This window comes from Egretta garzetta, unplaced genomic scaffold (genome assembly GCF_000687185.1).
Source record: "Egretta garzetta isolate BGI_Z169 unplaced genomic scaffold, ASM68718v1 scaffold89, whole genome shotgun sequence".
Classification (NCBI taxonomy): domain Eukaryota; kingdom Metazoa; phylum Chordata; class Aves; order Pelecaniformes; family Ardeidae; genus Egretta; species Egretta garzetta.
The window spans coordinates 689080-695280 of NW_009269997.1; the positions used below are offsets into that span (position 1 = coordinate 689080).

At 46.4% G+C, this 6201-nt stretch overlaps 1 long non-coding RNA gene across 1 annotated transcript in view; it reads right to left on the reverse strand.

Annotated features, from left to right (window-relative positions):
- LOC118453227 overlaps nucleotides 1-4928 on the reverse strand; it is a 7048-nt gene extending 2120 nt beyond the window's left edge. Inside the window, exons 1-2 of the long non-coding RNA XR_004843130.1 lie at nucleotides 4918-4928; nucleotides 3803-3806 (exon numbers count right to left, since the gene is read on the reverse strand). This is a non-coding gene — a long non-coding RNA (uncharacterized LOC118453227). The remainder of the gene's footprint in view (nucleotides 1-3802; nucleotides 3807-4917) is intronic.
- Nucleotides 4929-6201: the final 1273 nt, after the last annotated feature.

Consider the following 6201-nt stretch of genomic DNA (forward strand, 5'->3'; position numbering starts at 1 on the left):
AGCCTTAACCCATGGAATTCTTCCAAGTAGGACCCTGAAGAGGCCAAAGTTAGCTCTCCTGAAGTCCAATGTTGTGGTCCTATTTATTGATCTGCTTCCACCATGCAGAATCTGGAACTCCACCACCTCACGGTCACTGCAGCCATGGCTGCCCCCTACCTTCACATCCTCAGCCAGTTCTTTATTTGTCAACACAAGGTCCAGTAGCACTCCTCCTCTCATTGGCTCCTCCACTACCTGCATCAAAAAGTTATCATCAATGTTCTACAGGAGTCTCCTGGACTGTGCACACCTTGCTGTGTGGTCCTTCCAGCTGATATCAGGATAGCTGAAGTCCCCCAGGAGAACCAAGGCCTGTGATTGTGAGGTTACTTTTAGCTGTCTGTAGAAGGCCTCATCTACTTCATCTTCCTGGTTGGGTGCCTGTAGTAAACACCCACCACAGTGTCACCCATGTTGGCCTATCCCTTAATTTTTACCCATAAGGTCTTAACTTGTTCTTCATCCACCCCCAGGCAGAGCTCTATACATTCCAGTTGTTCTTTCACATAAAGAACAACTCCACCGCCTTGCCTCGTAGGCCTGTCTTTCCTGAAAAGTACATAGCCATCAATGGCAGCATTCCAGTCATGTGTGTTGTCCCACCATGTCTCTGTAACTGCGATGAGATTATGGCCCCGCGACCACATATAGAACTCTAGTTCACAGAACTCTAGCTCTTCCTGCTTATTCCCCATGCTGTGTGCATTGGTGTAAAGGCATTTCAGTGAGGCAATTCAGCACATAGGTTTCCCTGGAGGGGTGAAAGAGGATCTGCCACAGCCATGTCCACCTTTAAGGCAGTTGGTCTTCTGGTTCTTAAATTGGGAGGCAGCTAAGGCACATTTGTTGCTGCTCTGATTGGTCACACTTATTCCCTCATTGGATGCAACAGCCTGAGTGTTCCGACTGTGGACCCCACCCTTTAGTTTAAAGCCCTCCCTACCAATTTGGCCAGCTTACTGCCTAACTTTCCCTCATCTAGAGAGGTGGATCCCAACCCTCCCTAACAGGTTATAGTCATTGAAGAATGCCCCATTGTCATAGAAGCCAAAACCCTCACGATGGCACTAGCTATGTAGCCACAAGTTGATACACATTATGCGCCCATTTCTGGCTGCCCCCTTCCCTCAAACTGGCAAAATAGAAGAAAAGATAGAAAACCAATGTTTTTCACTTGCTCGCCCAGGGCTCCAAAGTCTTCCTTGGTTTTACGCAGGTTTCTGCTTTCTGTGTCATTTGTGCCTACATGAAATAGTAGTAATGGATAGTAGTCCATTCTCTTGACAAGTTGTGGCACTCTCTTGGCCACATCTCGAACCTTAGCTCCCGGAAGGCAGCATACCTCTCGTGACTCCCTATCAGTTTGGCAGATGGATGCCTTGGTACCCTTCAACTGAGAGTCACCCACTACAAGCACCTGTCACTTCTTTTTATGGTGCCCGCCGTGTGTTGCAGATACAGTTTCTCCTTGCAGGGGACTTTGCAGAGCTTGCTCACAGGTGTCCTCAGCCATTAAGACTTCATATCTGTTTCTGCTTGAGGTGGTGGAGGGTGCAGGCTGAAGTGGAGTCCTGCTTTTGTGAGTCACCAGGGTCCAAGATGCCTCCTCTCGGTGGTGTCCGCCACAGGAGTATGGCTCTGAAATCACCTGTCTAGCTCTGTCTCAGCTCTTCTAATACTGCAGAGCCTTTTAACACTTTCCTGCAGTTCAGCCACCTGATGTAACAGGTCATCAACCTGTGCGCACCTTGTACAGGTACTTACCTTTTCATTGGGAGAAGGGTTTGGGCACTTGCTGCAACCCACCTCCTGTACTGATGTTTCCTTTCTTGCCAGCTCCATCTGGGTGGATGCAACAGGTGTCTCAGGGGCTTTCTCTGTAGGAACAGGGGTTTTAGCTCCAAGGCAAGTGCCCACCCTTTCGCCAGAGGCCAAAAGCACTTCCCTGGGCTGTAGACCTACAAGCGGGCTGCAGAGCCCCTCCTGCTCACCCTGCCCGCACCAGGCCCTGTTTGCCCGTCCTGTTCGGCGCTCTCCCTAGGGGCCGTTTAAATCTCCCACCGCTGCTCCTGGCAACACCCACGCCCTCAGAGCCCTTTTTTGTCGGTGCGGGCAGGGTGAGCAGGAAAGGAAAACAGTGCACTTTGACTGCCCAATGCTCATTGCTAAAGCATGGCCAAACCCATGGGTAGTTGGGTCCAACAGGTCCATAGTCTTGCGTTGAACCTGCAAGGCACTGCAGCAGCTGCCATTTGTGAAAAGCAGCACGATGAGATACAGGGGCAACATCTTGCAACAGGGCTGCTGGAAAAAATAAAACTTAAAAAAAAACCCAAAAGGTTTTTTTGCCTACTAAATAGCCTATCCTTAACATAAATAACATGAAACACCTAGCCATGAAGCTAGCAGAGGAGAAAAGACCCACCTTATTTTGATGCAAACAGGAATTTTTAAGTTATTTTTACCTCAAAGCTTTCAAAACAGGCCCTGCTTCCCAGTGCATTTCCTTCTCCCAGTGCAAACGTTAGTCAGAATACTCTCAAGGTGTTTACCAAAGCTTTTCGGATTAAAAAAAAAAAAAAAAAAAAAAAAAAAAGAGAGAGAGGCTATTACCTCTTTGCTCTGCCCACCCACGCAGCATCTCCTCTTGCATCAGGCAGCAAGCCTGGTTGCTTCCTTCCCATCCCCTCTTTGTTGCTCATCATGCCTGCTGCCCCAATTTTTCACATTTAAATTGCACATGGCAATCTTTCGAGGCTGAAACCAAGGGCCATGATGTAGCAAAAGCAAGCTGGTGTAAATCCAGCGGCATCATGGAGCCATGGTGATTTACACAGGCTGTGCCAATGGCTTGCTTTGCCTCCTCTGAAGCGCAGCACAACTTGTGTGACCATAAAACAATAAATAACAATAATAAAAGTGCTCTGCACACATTCTAACTTGAATAATTGCTTTCTATCTCTCTCCATTCCCCTCAAAGTCTCAGCAGGACACAGCTACTCCCATTACTTGCTTTGCTAACCCAAAGAAAACCAAGCTCTTAAAGAGATACATCCCCAGAGATGTAAGGAATGTATTTACACAGCAAACCAGAGGCACCTTGGCAGCAAACACCAACATCCCTGGGCTGCCTTGAGAGATACAGCAGGAAGACAATAGCAGCAAGGTAGGCTTTGGCACATTAGCCAGGTATGAATTTATGAGGGAAACCAAGAAGGCATTCAGCACTTGCTCTAAATCTCCACCTCTTGCTCCTTCACCGTGGCATTACAAGCTCACACACTCCCAGAGCAGAACCAGTTTGTTGTCTCAGACACCAGTAAGTGCCTTGCTAGTCACACCGGGACAGCTGCCTTAGTCACCAAAATACACACGCATCTCGCTGAAAGCGTTTGTACCCTGGCTGCTAGTTTCCTTGCTGGTGCGTCTTCACTGGCTACCTTACCCATATCAACACAGGACACTATACATTTCCTAGGTCCTGCTATAGTCACACTTATTTTGTTACAAAGAGCCAAAACAAAAATGCCTAAAGGGTCCAGACAGAGAAATCATTGGCAGCCCTGTTACTCACCAAGTGCCCCGCTACATGGTGTCACTGATTTATAGATGGTGACAGAGCAGTCTGCTGGTTCTCTGACCCTCAGCTGTTTGCTCAAGACCATCCAGGATCACAAGGACAGAAGTGGTATCTGCAGCTCTAGAGGTCTAGGTTCAGCCTGACACTGAAAATTAAGGCTTGTGAAAAACTCTCTAAGACTCATCTTGAAGTTTTAGAAAGCAGGCATTCTTTAGTCACAGTGCACCAGATGCACGGGCGATATTTCCACCTAACATGCATGCCGCATAAACAAAAGCATACAGTTTATATAGAATAAAGATATATATATTCATCATGTTTCCTGGAAAAGGCAGTCTTATGACAGTGAGTTCCTGGAATTCATTTATGCATTCTCCTCCCAATCACGCATGCTCTGTGATTTGAGTCAGTGGTCTTTGGGGGTCCCCAGTGGTCATTGTAGAGGGGTCCCTCAGTGTCCTCTCCATGAACTCTGAGCCTTTCTTCCATGTATGGTCATGAGTTAGCTCACTGCTCAGTTTGTGGCAGCCTATTGTGATATGTGCGGTTTTAATTAGCTCTTCTGCACCTATCTTGGGTGCTGATGTTCTTAGTTCCCCTTATCTCAATGTCTGCCAATTTCTTCAGGGTGCAACTTAATGATCTTGTTCCAGGTCTGTCGATCTTGTGACAAAGAGATACTATTTCACAGCTTTTTACTGTGGGTTATGGTTTACAGATATTAGGCCGAAACTTTCAAAGGATGTGTAAGTTTTACATTCTGTATCAAGCCTAGGACCTTCACAGTTCCTCTGATTCTTCCCCTTCTTCTTCTGACCTAGCCTGTGCTTCCTGACCAAATCTCCCCCCAAAAAGCATACATGAACTTAATGAAAGAAAGAAATCAGTAAAGAGCCCTGGGAAGCAGAAGAGAAAAGATAGAGATTCAGAGAGATAAATATTGCAGAGGAAAAGGAGATTGGTAAGAAATGGTGCAAGGAGGAAAAAATGGAAAGCCATGTACAGATTTATACTGAAATGGAATGGGGAGATGCAAGGTGGATTGTCAAAAGCTCCATGCACTGGTCTGGCTCTTCTGTTTATCTCAATGATAACTCTCTTACTGATATCAACACTTAGGTCAGTGGTAAATGCCTAGGAGCTCCCCACAGGGAATGTGCAACAGATTAAAATGAGAGTGCAGAACTGGAGGAAAAGGGGCTGGGGAAGAGAAAAGAGAAGAGGAAGAACGGGATCCTGCTGCGTTAGCGGGCATGTGTCCCTGTGTAATACCTGCTCAGTGACATGCTGTTAACTTTCCTCTCTGTCTTCCAGAATGGGAAAGTCCATACCTATGCAACCATGACAACAGCACACAAATACAGATTGTCTGCACAGTAAAATATGCACTTTAAGAGACCAAAAAAGGCCAAAAAATCCCCTATGAGTTTTACAGCATGAATCTCTTCAGTCACTGGATCACCAGTATGAACTCAACCACCACTATAGGTGTGGAAAAACTTCAGAGGTTGATTCACATTTGTTGGGAACATCTAACCATTTTTTGTTATGTCCAAAACAAACAAGTAAACAGAAAAAAGCATGCAGTAATACTAAGCTGTCTTTTCTCTCTAAACTTGGGAAACTATTGATGTTTTTATTGTTGTCGTCATTTCTTCAGACTGGTATAAGCCCTAACATCTGAAATTACTGCATTTATTCATTCATGAGAAAAAGTGACAAAAAAACCCACTAATGCCACTCAGCTTCATTTGAATACTGTCTGGAAAACAAAAGCCAGCTTTCCCAAGACAGGGGAAACACCACAAGTGAGACAATGCAGTTTTCTCTCAGGCTACAGAAGGACATCTGTGAAGTCTCAGCACAGCCTGGCAGTTGTGGCTTTAAGGGCCCAAAAATATTTACTGATTGCTCAAGTCTGCCAGAAACTGGTGTGAAAGTACAGCTCTGCACTAGGGAGAGGTATGTAGAGGCAGTCAAATACACCTCCGAGAGGATTTCTTCTAGGACCTTTCGTGGGAACAGCTTTGCTACTCTGTCTGTAATGAGTTATTATTACTAACCTTTATATTGCTATAGCATCTAGAATCTCCAAGCAAGATCGGGGCCCCAGTAAATTTTTCCATAGCACTCTGAGACAGAATCCCTGCTGCAAACCTCTCTGGCTGAAAGCCTGGCCCATTTCAGTGGAGCCAGGGTACAATCCTGACCCAAGCAGAGAGCAGAAAGCCACACAACACTGTAAGCCTCTAGAGGAGCTTGGCATAGAGTGCAGGAGACTCCAGATTTGCACCCTGATGCATTGCCTTGCAGACCGCTTTCCTCCACAAGACGTAGCTGGTAGGCCTGTGATAGCAGCTCTGCAGAAGGGCAGCACTGGGCAATATGGGTAATTCTCATGTGAACAGAAACACGCAGTCAGGTAGCTAATGTCGTCTGCCCCTGACAGCCTTTCACATCACAAGTGCTTCCCAGCAGGGCAGCTCCTATACCACCACGAACTTCTCCATTATCTCGGTTTCTCCAAGAGCTCACAGAGCTGACATCCCGTTCAAAAGCCTTGCCTAAGGGCTCTGGGG